Consider the following 12,357-nt stretch of genomic DNA (forward strand, 5'->3'; position numbering starts at 1 on the left):
TGTACAGTAGCCATGACCTGAGGTGGACCAGGCTGGGACTGAACACTGGGACACACCACGCCCCTGTGATCCACCCCTGGGTGTGTTGGACGGAACGATGCTGGATGATGGACGCACAGACTGATTGTGTTCTTTGAGGGGGCCTGCAGTGGGGCACCAACGGAGGAGGATTGGCGGTGTGACTCCCCCACCTGTGCCTACAGGGGGTTCTGGGGACCTCCCTGTAGTACTCCTCCCATACATCTACCGTCAAGAGTGACTACCACTGGCAGGGGACATGGGCTCTCACCCACCCAGCAATAGCAATCACCAGTGCGCATTGCTGTGATCTTGTTCAGGCCACACAATCTGGGTGCATTAAAGACAACCTGAATGCTAACAGACTCTACACTGGGCTCGGCCCGGCGTGACAGTGAGGCGAACAGTGTAACTTCCACCTCCTGCGTCAGAGGACAGAGCTGATCTCTACACCGAACCTTCGGTGCCCACCAGAACTGAACATGGTCAAAGACAAGCTATGGAAGGCATCCACCTAGAGCAAGATGGAGCAGTATGTAACGCCTACAACAAGCACTCCTGCTACACAAGAGGTGCTGTTAGGGAGAATACTCTTATAAGGCTTATTTCCCAAACCTAGTGAGTCCCCCAGCAGCTTTGCTGGATTTTTGGGTTTGTTTTGTTCTCCTGTTAAGAGTGAGACTCTTTCTCCTGCTCTTAGGCATGATTTGAGGCATGTCTTTGACTTATTGTGTGCTTATGGGGTCTTTTACTCAGATAGGGTATCATCTGTTTTAGTGTATGTGTTACACAGCACCCTCAGTGCAGTAACACAGGGGTGTCATAATGACCCCCAAACATAGAGTCCATACGCTGGGACTGACTACTGTCTCCCAGGGCATGTAAAGTCACCATTGGCTTTACTAGTCCAAAATTGTGAACAGAACCAGTACAAACCATCATATTGTGGAAGTACTGGAAGGGGCTAATTCGATTGCCCCTGGGTCTGTTTCCAAGGGGGCACTGTCCAGTCCCCCCTTGTCGAGTTTCTAGCTGGTGGCAGTGGTTACCACGCAAAATATTCCACCAGAATATTTCCTATGGGATTTTCCCATTGATTTTAAACGCACCACTTTTTGGTGCAATGATAAAGATACCGCCGGTTTATTTATTTAATATAAAATCACCGGTTGGGTCTTTTCGCCAGAACTCTTTTCTAAAATGGCATTTGTGTCCATCTCTGTAACTCCAACCCAAGGTCGGGCCCTTTGTTCCACTTTTTGGTGGCTTCTCCACAGAAGCCCTCCAGCTGGTGCCACTCTGGGTTCCACAGGATGTATGGGTGGGGGAATTGGCATCCTGGACTGCGTTGCCTTGGCAACCCAAGTCACACTCTGTTCTGATTGGCCCAGTGGTGAGCCGCCCGGCTCACCACTTAGCATGTATAAGTGACAGCTAGGCTGTCGAATGGGGGGTTTTCTGCATAAAAGCAGGGCTTTTGGGACTGGAACTTCAGAAGTCGCCACAGGACCTAAGAAATCCAAAGAGGGGAGAAGCTGAGCCATCTACAACGACGACACCACCGGTGGAGCCCTGCTGCAACAACCTCACCACTTTCCCGACGACAAGATAAGATCTTCTGCTGAAAGAGTCTTCTTCCTCTGAGCTGGTGGGATCAACCAGTTCGCCATTCGCCTTCCAGGACGTCTCTTGGTCGAATTGCCAGTGCCAAGCACCCTGGCGGCCGGATAGCCAAGCTTCACCACTGTGACCGCGAATAAAAGGACGCACCTTTTAACCGAACAAACTCCGCGGCTGGTCTCTTCCCTGGGCAGTGCAATGACTCCAAGTTTCCTCCTCGACGAGATCTTCTCTTCCCCTGGTCGAAACCATGAACTGCACCCGCTGCCAGGAACAACTGCCACCGGTGGAGCTTCCTCAACTTTAAAGGTACTGTGTTCCACCTGGCCTCCCTTTCTACGGTTTGCTAAAGGTGACCCCTAAATCCTTGGCTTTCCAACTGGGTTGGCCCCCAGACCTTCTAACTTTACCTTCTAAATCAACTCAACCTCTTTTGAACATTTTTACAAAGACTTGAATGCATTTCTAAACGGTGCGATCTTGGGCACACTTCACCTTGCTCCATTTAAAGTGGGCCTGGCCTATGAACTTTGGCTCTACAGTAGACTCTGCCTTCACTAACTTGTTTTGGTCTTATAAAAGTGTTGGGAACGGGAACTGTTTTATTTTCAAGACCTGCCTTTTTCTCTCCCTTTAACTTAATTATTGGAGTGCCATCTAAGTTACGCGCTCACATCTGTTTTGACAAAAAGTGGTGTTGTGACTTAGACTTGTCTAATAATTCTTAAGGGAGGTGTGTATACTTTTCTGATTGTGTTTGAACTTGCTTTTGATTTATAGTGCTAGTGTATTTCCTTAAGTGTGTGTTAAATAAATAATTATATACTTTTGATACCAAGCTCTGGTCAGTGTTTGCTTGCTCTACTGTGTTTTTAGCCCTATAGTGTATCCTCTGTATACTGGCCTACTCTTCTTGAGAGAAGTCTGACTGCTCAGCCACAGCTACCAGGTAAATCTGGGTGGTACAGACTGCTACCAATTGGGTTTACTGCTGTAGTCTTAATCTTTTTGCAGTGGTCCCCAAGGGAACTGCACAGGATTCTTCCTAACAGGTGCCTAATGACACAATGGACACGGGTGGCACCATCTCTCTGAAGGACGTCATGACCGCCATTGCTAATTCCTGCACCTCCATGGAGAAGAAAATGAGCGCAAAAATAATTAGCGAGAGGTGTCCCTCCTACGCCATGATCTCCAGAAATTATCCTCACGAACAGGGGAAGCTGAACAACGCATATCAGGAACCGAAGATGGCCTCCGAAACATGGAACAACAAATGGCAAGGTAATGGCGTGCCTAAAGACAATGGAGGAATGGGTGGACGAGGGAGAAGGCAGATTGCGAAGAGCAACGGCCGCATCCTGGCACTCCCGGAGAAATCGGAGTCCAAATATGGAACTGTTCCTAGAACAATGGTTGGCAGACATGTTTGCGCCTAAGACATTTTCAAATTTCTTCTCTATTGAGCGGGCACACTGCATGCCGATGGGGCGGCCCATACTGGGCGCTCCGCTGCGGACAGTCATCATTAAATTGCTAAACTCTACCTCTAACTCCCTCAGGGTCAGTCGTTTCTCAAAGAAATGAGCTGGGGCCTCCCTCTAGAACAGCCTCCCTGCCACTCTAAAACTTGAGGAGAACCATCTCCGGTTCAGGAAGCACCTCAAAACCTTCCTCTTTGCTTCTGCCTTCTCCTCCCCTTTCCCCGCTTGATTCTACTCTCCCTCGGCACCATGCACCTGGCCACCCTCTGGGCCCAGGTACCTGCTCATCTTGCCACCCTCACACACTGCCTCCGGGCCACCCCCTGCACTGGGGTCTGTATCTGTACCCATACAGCCCTCCACTTTTCTTCCTGCACTTTCAGACCTACACGGTCTGCTGCCATAAACCCAGCACTTGCCACTTGCTGGCTGCACTCCCATTGTTTGTTGCCTTTTTATTTATTATTTTATTATTATTTTTGTTTTTTCCTTCTCGCTCCACACTCTCCTTTTGTTCCCCCTTCCATGCACTTCTCCCCCTTCTCCCTCTACCCTGCACTTGCACGTTTTCAATGTCACTGGGCCTGGTAAGATCATTGTTTTTGTTCTCCCCTTCCCTTCCCCTGCCTGGTCGCGCTCTGAAACACTTGTTTATGAGCGCGATAGAAATAAAATATCAATCAATCAACTATAGAGACTGTGATGCACTGCTCCAAATGGCCCGGACTAAAGGGGCACTTATGTATAATGGATCCCGCATTGCCTTCTTTCCATATTACACCAGAGAGGTGCAACGAGCCAGACAGTCATTCGGCTAGCTTGAAAAAAGTCTACACACCCTAAACGTTAAATATGGCCTGTTATTCCCAGCACAACTGAAAATACACCACAAGGGTACCATAGTACACTTCACGGATCCCCGAGAGGCATGGAAATGGGTGGAACAATGTCTGGAAGGCAATTGTAGACCGGACAGGGATAGACGGAACAACAGACCCAGACCGCATCCTGAAGGCCCTTCACCGGACCAACCGCCATGGGAGCACGACCAGGATCGACCACCACCTGTGGTCAACGATTCAGATGGACAGGGTCATGTTCGCGACAAATATGGGTCTGCCCGCTGATAACCGAAATAGATGCAGATAGATCCCTAAGTTCCTGTGCAACCCTATTGCCAATATTCGGGATCATGCTGCGCGGCCCGGTGAAACCACCCCACCCACACCACGTTCAATTGGTTGTGTTGCCTGATCTAGCTATTTCCACCACGATAGGCAGCGCGACTTATATGTTTTGGTTTGGTTGCTGATAGACTGCTGTTTCGTCTATCAGCGAAGTTCGGGCGACGGATGCTTCAGGTTGGAATGGAGCATAGGGAGGGAGGGTAGGGGAACCTGGAAGACCAAAGAGGATGAACTTGGTTTTACCTTGTTGTTTAGGTTTGTTGTAAGACACTGTGAGAAGTCCCATGCATTCACTTACCCAAGTCTAGCCACACATATAGAAGACACTGCTGGTACACTCCTCAACACCCATAAATACCCATGGCATTCATTCAGAGTTTGTTAAAGGCCTCTAGTGCCTGTAAATCCCTTTAACTCCTCACCTGGAACATCAATGGCCTGGGTTCTGGGATTAAGCGACGTCTGGTCACTCCATTTGTTTGTTTATTTTTTTTTAACATGTAGCACAAATAGTACCTTAAACTTGAGTCCACTCATGAGTTATTAGAAAATAAAAACAAGGCTAACTGTGATAACTCTTCCCCCCCCGTCCCCCTTCCTAAGAGGACAGTGCGCCGTATCAATACAGGGATCAAAGTTTGCAGGCTTTATGGAACCTGTGGGGAGCTGGCATCTGAAGTGTCCGCCAAACTCTTATACGCTGCCAGGAAGGGGGCCCATTCCATTTCTCTACTCGGCGTCAGTCCGTGAATGGCCCCTGTAATAATCTCCATTTCGTACAGCTCTCTAGCTTTTCTGGCCCGTGACTGTTCCGTAGGGAGGCTTTTGGCTTTCCAACTGATGGTGAGACAAACCTTGGCAGCCAGCAGTAGGAAACGAGTCATATATGGGGTTTTCGTCAGGCGAACCTCTTCCTCTTCGAGACCAGAGAGCACTAGCCTTGGGTCGAGGGCCCTGTTCACTCCCTCCACGCTCTTAATCCATGCCAGTACCTCGCTCCAAAAGATTAGCACCTTTGGGCATGACCACCACATATGCCAATAATCAGCCGGGTTCCTGCATTCCCTCCAGCAATGGGGGCTTGTCTGATCCTGCTCCGTCATTAATGGGCCCAGGTCTTGCTCCCATCTTTTTTTCAGGCCCTCGAGATGACTTTGTTTCTCTGCTATCAGCGAACCGTACAGACGCGAGGTAAGGCCTTTGCTTGATTGGGGATCATTGAGTATTTGTTCAATGGAAGTGAGGCTTCTTTGCAACTCCTGGATCGATATACATCCTCCCTCTTTTACCAGTTGCCCCACTCTTTCAAGACCCCCTTCATACCATCCTTGATATCTGCTTGGGTCTTGAATTTTATCTCGGATTGGCGGGGCCCAGATGCAGCTCAGTGGGGAGGGCCAAGACGTTAGGCCTTTCATTTCCCTTTCGTTCCACCAAATCTTCATGAGGGGTCCCATTGCCACATGATTCAGCACACTCTTGGGGGGGGGGGGGGGAGCTTTCTCTGGGGCCCGCAACCATTCGCCGAGGGTCACTGGCATAAGTCTGTAATTTTCAATGGCCACCCATTGCTTCTGGCTCTCAAGTGTGGGGTGAGAGCACAGTATTGCACCGCTCGATAATATGTATAAGGGTCTGGCGGGCCTACTCCTACTTTTTCTTTTGGTTGGATTAGGGTGTCGTAAGCAATGCGCTGCTTCTTCCCCTTCCAGAGGAATTTCAGGAACATTGCTCGTAGCTCCACAAAGTGCGCCTTAGGGAGAGCAATGAGTAGCAGGTGGTAGTAATGTAGATTCTGATGTTTGTTAATCTGCTTAGAATCACATGCTGTGCATATGGTCTGACATCCAGTGGTAACCGCAGAGTTTTGCATCTTGTCTTTCGAGAATCGAAAGGGGACGTCGACATGGGCGTGCCTGTAACACTATCCCTGCGTGACGTGTAGTGTACCCAAGATCCCTCACGCGTTGAGGTCCCTCAGACTGTTTTTTCCACCCAGCATACTGGTCGCTTGATGCTGAGCTCGTCAAAGACTTTGCTTATTGTCCCATCGACCTTTGGTCGAATAATTATATAAAATACACTATCTCCCTATCCATCCCTTACTTTGACGGCTGTTCCAGACCTCCGCCGAAAACCTTCAAGAACTCGACGGACGGTGATCTAGTCGGCTCTGCCGACCACGTGGCGAGGCCTTCCGTCGGCCTATACAGTAGGGAGAGTGGGGTCAGGGTGGACATTTCTATACAAATTGAGAATGCCTTTCCCTTTCCTTTCTCTTTCCCTTTCGGTCTTTGTCATTCTACACTTCCTCACTTCCATTTAGGTTTTGCCCGAATTGTAGGAGCAAATTCCCTTGGAAAGATAGGCACAGACGGTGTGAAGAGTGCTTGCCCCTCGATCACAAAGAAGGATGCGCGGCTTGTAAACTCCTTCGTCCTATGACATTAATGTAGCATAGAGTTAAACGGTGGGCGGCCTACGGTATGTCGAAGGCCAAATTTTCTCCCGCTGCCACAGCCACTGAATGTGACGACGGCAAGAGTGACGATCGTACCTCCAAACCAGAGGTTTTTGACCTTTCGATGGAACGCTCGCGTTCCGCATCGTCTGTCCGCAGCCCCGCTAGGCATGGCTTAGGCACTGCTATGGGGAAGTCGCACTGTGGCGACAAAGTCGAACATGTACACAGCACAAAGCACACCAACCCATGGTCAATCTTCGGCTAGGTCGGAGAAGACTTCAGCGCCAACGGGTACACCGGAACCTCCGGTGGCACCCGCCGATTGTCTGGATCGGCAGCCCTCCCCGCAGCCGCAATTGCGCCTAGCGACCGGGCATTCGAAAACAAAGGGCGCTACCCCCAATATATCATGTTCCGTCGAGACGTATAGCCATAAGGCGTCCGGCGACAATAGGGTTCCGGTTCCGCCAAAGAAGGCAGTCGCAGAAGACAAGGCCCTGGCACTGCTGAAAAAGGCAGCCATTGAGGACAACACCCCGACACCGCCATTCCCCTCCTCAATGCAATAAAAAAAGTCTGCCACCATTCATCTCACAAGAGGTGTCAACCCGCGAATAGAGAAACTCTTTCGGCCTTCTCCATCAGATCCTCTGTATATGAGAGGTAATTCCACCCCGGACTCCTTGGTGGTGACTACCACTCGAAAGCGGGCAGGGGCTTTCTCAACGCACATTGCCAACAATACCTTGCTGGCCAGCTACACTGATGCCCAGTGGGCTGTACTACAGGAAGGCATACAGGAGGTTCCCGAACCCCTATGTACTCGTCTCCTCACCACTGTCACTGAAGGCAGACGGGTGAACCAGAGCATTCTTAAGAATACTTTGGACTCTGCAGAAACTGCTGGTCGATCTCTGGCTCAGGGCACACTCCTGAAAAGACATGCGTGGCTATGGAACTCTGGATTCAAGCTAGAGATGCAGGCGTCACTAATAAACAAACCCGTGGAAGAATCCAACTTGTTTGGGAAAGAGGTCGATGAGGCCCTCAAAACCGTAAAAGAGGAACATGACACCTTAAAAACACTGGACCGGATTACACAAAGACTCTCTACAAGAAGAGAATCTTTGTTCAAATGGCTTTTACGTGGCCAATGCTTCCCTCAGCGGATACACCACCCCTTATCCCCAAAGGGATCAACACTGTGGCAAAGGAAGAGGCCGGACCTCTACCCCCAGAGGCTCACCGGCCTCAGGTTTAAAATGACACGAAGATCCGGGTCCCCTCCCATGCCTCCCCGGTCGGGGGCCGGCTAACATTGTTTCTTCAGGCATGTGAGTGAATAACTACAGACCAGTGGGTGCTAAAGACCGTAGCCCACGGGTACTGTATAGAGTTTAACCCTTCCCCAACATTCAGACATCCACGAACACGACGACTGACACCAGACCATCTTCGCATTCTTCTGCAGGAAGTCAAAGCACTGCAGGAGAAAGGAGCCATAGAAATTGTACCCTGTCTTAGGTAAAAGAAGGTATTTATTCAGTGTACTTCCTTGTACCCAAAAAGGATCTAACCATGCCCCCTGTTTTAGATCTGCGCCCAGCGAACAAGTTTGTAAAGCCACAAAAGTTGTGCATGGTCACACTACAGGAAGTAATTCCACTATCACAGGGGGATTACATGGCCACACTGGACATGAAAGATGCATACTTTCATATTTCAATGTTGCCAGCGCACAGAAAATACCTCAGATTTAAGATACAGCACAAACATTATCAGTTCAAAGTACTACCCTTCGGCATAGCATCTGCACCAAGGGTATTTACAAAGGTACTAGCGGTGGCAGCAGCACATCTGCGTAGGGAATCCATCCCGGTCTATCCTTACCTCGACGACTGGCTCATAACAGGGGACTCTTACGAAGCATGTCTGTCAAATACCCAAAAGACGATAGATCTTTTATTCAGTCTGGGATTCTCTATCAACAAGAAGAAATCCAGTCTAGACCCCAGTCAAGTCAAACAATTCCTAAGGTCTCTAATTCGAACAAAGGACGGCCTCGTCTTCCCCTCCAAGGAGAGGGTCCAGAACATGTTTCAGATCCCTCAGTATGTAGCCAGTCGAGAGGTGACCGTACGCAAGGCTATGCGACTGCTAGGAATGATGGCGTCATGTATCTACTTGGTTCCTCACGCGCGCATGCACCCAATACAAGAGTGGCTCAACAGCCAGTGGTGTCAGGCCAGCAGACAGTCGGATGATCTAGTCGTCGTCTTGCCCGCCCTCATTCTCTCGCTGGAGTGGTGGTCGAGGGACAACCTCTTGAAAGGGAAAACCTTTACCACCCCCGCAGTGGAAGCCACTCTATACACAGACGCGTCTCTCACAGGATGGGGAGCTCACCTGCTTCAACAAACAGCGCACAGAGTTTGGTCGTCAGACATAGCATCCAACCACATAAACCTGTTGGAACTGTTGGCAGTGTTCAAAGCACTAAAAGCTTTCCAGACACAACTGCAGGGGAAGACGATCCTGATCCTCCGACAGCACCAAGGCCAGGTACTATCTGAACAAACAAGGGGGCACTCATTCTCCAGGGCTGTCCAAACTGTCCCAGAACATTTGGAAGTGGGCTCTGTTATCACAACATGTTCCATTGGAACTCAATCTTCTGGCAGACGTACTCTGCAGAGAATTTCCGTTGCACAGGGAGTACGAATGGCGATTACACGGAGACATCGTCTCCAACGTTTTCGCAGAATAGGGCTTCCCACAGATAGATCTGTTCGCAACTCTGGAGAACACTCAATGTCAAGATTACGCCTCCAGGTACCCCCAGAACCTTTCCAAGGGGAACGAACTCTGGATAACATGGTCAGGGAAATTTGTCTACGCTTTTCGCCCCCCCCCCTCCCGACTCCCCTCTCAACAAGATCGTGCACCAGATGCACCAGGAACCAGTCATGATGATACTGGTGGCTCCCATGTGGACCCGCCAACCCTGGTTCGCTCATCTGATGGAGGTGTCCTTATCTCCTCCAGTCAAACTGCCTTGCCCGTACAACATGTAAGACAGAGGGGAGATGCTTCACCCATGCCCGCAGACATTGAACTTAGTGGCCTGGCTCCTGAGGTCATAGAGTTTGGAAACCTGAAACTCCCTCAGATGTATGGAAATTCTCAGGGAAACAAGAAAACCGAATACCAGATACTGCTATTCCAGTAAATGGAAACGGTGTTTTCAACTGCTCTCCCACACACATTGTTTTATACCCAACTCATTTACTTGACTCAGGCCTGGTCTTAAACTGCATAAAGGTGCACCTAGCTGCACTTTCAGCCTACACGACATCACAACAGAAAGTGTCATGGTGGAAGATACCAGTTATTAAAGCTTTCATGGAGGGGGTGAAGAGAATTCACCCTCCCATTTCTAACCCAGCTCCCGGATGGGACCTAAACGTGGTGTTGACTAGGCTTATCGGGGCTCCTTTCGAGCCCATGCACAAGGCAAGTCTTAAAGACCTCACCCTTAAGCCTTCTTTTTTGATAGCTATTACCTCCATCAGGAGGGTAAGTGAACTACAGGCACTCTCGATCCTAGATCCCTTTGCAACAGTTCACAAAGATAATGTGGTTCTGCGCACTCACCCTAGATTTGCGCCTAAATTAATTTCTAAGTTCCATGTGAACCAGTCAATAGAGCTACCAATGTTCTTTCAGAATCCTTCAAGCCTGGGAGAAAGAACCCTGCAAACGCTGGATGTGCGCAGAGCTGTCATGTTCTACATGGAAAGAACTCGACCACTTAGAAAGACTAATCAGTTTTTTGTTTTGGTGGCAGCAGGAAGAGAAGGAGCCGCAGTCTCCAAATCTACCATCTCTAGGTGGATTGTTAAATGCATCACACTCTGCTACACTCTTGCTAAGAGAGGGAGCTGCCCTTGAAGCCTGGAGCACATTCCACTCGAGGCACTGGAGCGTCCATAGCATTAATTGCAAATGTTCTTCTTGAATCTGTTTGCAAAGCGGCAACCTGGAGTTCTGTACACACCTTTACAAAACACTATTGCCTAGAGACTCATTCTAGGTCTGATTCTCAGGTGGGACAGGCAGTACTAAGACATCTTTTCTCTACTGTTCGTTCTCACAACCCTCCTCCAACTCCGGGTACTGCTCGCTAGTCTATGCACAGCATGTGATTCTAAGCAGATTAACAAACATCAGAAGACATGCATTACTTTCAGTGAAAGCAATTCTGATGATTGTATCTGCTTAGATTTACATGCTCCCACCCTTTGTCCCCGCTCGGATGGAAGGAACATAGACGTTTTACCACTTCCTCTCTCTTTTCTGTACTCACGATAGTCATAAGGCTCCCTCTGGCAGACAAAATACAATCGGAGGGACCTCGACGCGTGAGGGATCTTGGGTACACTACACGTCACGTGGGGATAGTGTTACAGGCACGCCCATGTCGCCGTCCCCTTTCGATTCTCGAAAGACAAGATGCAATACTCTGCTTTTACCACTGGATGTTGGATCATATGCACAGCATGTGAATCTAAGCAGATACAATAATCATAAATGCTTTTACGGTAAGTAATGCATGTCATTTTAGGCAGTAACACCATTTCTATTGCATTCAGGCGGCCTAGCCAGGATACTGTGAAATTGTTCCATCTTTCGAAGTCCTTCCTCAATTCACGTAACAGCGGGGGCAAGTTGGCTTTGTAGAGGTCTTCTAAGTTTTTCATGATTTTTATCCCCAGATATTTCTGCTTATTTTGTGTTGAGGAGATATCCCCTGCTAGCTTATTTTCATCCCTGTGTCCCCGCAAGGCTTTATAAGCGAAGCGGGAAGATTTCTCTACATTCACCTTGAGTCCTGCCCATTTGCCGAATTCTTTCATTGAGGTTCTATAAGACAGGGAATTTATGTGTTGGGGTCGCAGATGTAAAACATGTCATCAGCGAATAAAGCCAACTTATAATCAGTGTCGCCAATCTGAACTCCCTTGATGGATGGATTGTTCCTTATCATGTTGGCCAAAGGTTCAATGGATAGGGCATAAAGAAGAGGGGATATGGGGCATCCTTGTCTGGTTCCCCTGGACAGGTGGAATTCCCCTGAGAGTTTGTTGTTCACCACCACTCTGGGGTGGTTGTACATTGCCTGTATTTCCAAGAGAAACCGCTTCCCGAATCCCATTATCTCCAGGGTGGCCCACAGGAAAGCCCACTCCACCCGATCAAAGGCCTTCTCTGAATCTACACTCAGGAGGATGTGATCCCTACTATTTTTCTGGAGTGGTCCATAACATCTAAGGTTTTTCTCATGGCATCCAATCCTTGTCTCCCTTTAATGAAGCCCACCTGGTCTGGGTGGATCAGGCATGGCATTAGGTCCCCCAGTCGTGTGGCAAGTACTCTTGCATAAATCTTGGCATCCGTGTTTAAGAGAGAGATTGGCCGGTAGGATTTACATGAGGTGGAGTCTTTTCCTACTTTTGGGATCACCACTACGTGTGCTACTGAGAAGGAAGGCGGGGCTTGTCCCGTGTCACGCACATGATTAAAC

At 49.1% G+C, this 12,357-nt stretch overlaps 1 protein-coding gene across 4 annotated transcripts in view; it reads left to right on the forward strand.

Moving 5' to 3' along the window:
* CLUH (clustered mitochondria homolog) overlaps positions 1-12,357 on the forward strand; it is a 2,231,193-nt gene that overhangs the window by 824,819 nt on the left and 1,394,017 nt on the right. The gene's annotated exons all lie outside the window — the stretch shown is intronic.

The sequence above is a fragment of the Ambystoma mexicanum genome, chromosome 9 (genome assembly GCF_040938575.1).
Source record: "Ambystoma mexicanum isolate Mex_15411 chromosome 9, UKY_AmexF1_1, whole genome shotgun sequence".
Lineage (NCBI taxonomy): Eukaryota > Metazoa > Chordata > Amphibia > Caudata > Ambystomatidae > Ambystoma > Ambystoma mexicanum.